The following is a 1,002-nucleotide window of genomic DNA, read 5'->3' on the forward strand; positions in this document are numbered from 1 at the left end:
CTTTTCTCACAATAGTTCTCCTTCTTGACCCCAAACTACACATAAAGCTACAAACTCCCATTTTATACTAAGCCCCATCGGCGGTTTCATGGAATATGAAACGATAAGCCATAATTAATGGTTGTAGGTTTCATGACCATTGAGTTTCTTGTCATTAAGTTACATTCAATTTAGTTATTTATTTATTTATTTTTGGTTATTACATATTGTATCTCATTATCATCTCGGCATCTATCACTTGTATATAATTATAGTTTCTTATTTTCAAATTCATGAAATCAAATTGGGACATTGTGAGTTTGATAACTCCTTTAATTGTTAGTGTCCGATATGTCAATGATCATGATTCTTAATAGAGTTATAATTAGAGTTTTGTCTTCGATATGACTATTATTGGTTACTTGAGTTGAACCACTTTTGAATTCGATTCTTCTGGTATTGAACCTTCGTCAGATTTGAACCGTTTTCGGAATTCTATTTTGACATGCAGTAGTTAATAGTTTCATATTTTGTGAGATTACCCTTTTCACATTGAATTGATATGTTTTTGGTGATTTGAGCATTTTGTGCTTTAAGGCACGACATCGAGGGTAATGATGTCGTGACGCCTCCATGGCGGCTAAAAATTGTCATGGCGTCCTCGCTATTATACCCCAATGTCAATAAGTGGGTCTGGCCTGGTACCGGCTAATTTGAGGGCGAATGGATCGATCCTAGGAACTGTTATCGAGAGCCGTATTCGGGAACCGTTTTCGGGAGCCGATTATCGGAAGGGAATTGAGTATATTGCCCTACACTCATTTTCCATTCTTCGAGTGGTACGTACAACCCTCGAACCCAATTGATTTTCTTATTTATTTCTCAATTCTTGACTTGATGATATTATTTTATATTATTTCAGTATGGACATTTCATGTCAATTATTAATTGATCCCTTCATGTTATGGTTTTTGGATTCCTTATAATTATTATCTTTTATTAGCTCGATTTATACTTGCGATC

The sequence above is a fragment of the Cynara cardunculus genome, unplaced genomic scaffold, assembly GCF_001531365.2.
Source record: "Cynara cardunculus var. scolymus isolate 2C unplaced genomic scaffold, CcrdV1 Un_Scaffold_1563, whole genome shotgun sequence".
In the NCBI taxonomy this organism is placed as follows: Eukaryota; Viridiplantae; Streptophyta; class Magnoliopsida; order Asterales; family Asteraceae; genus Cynara; species Cynara cardunculus.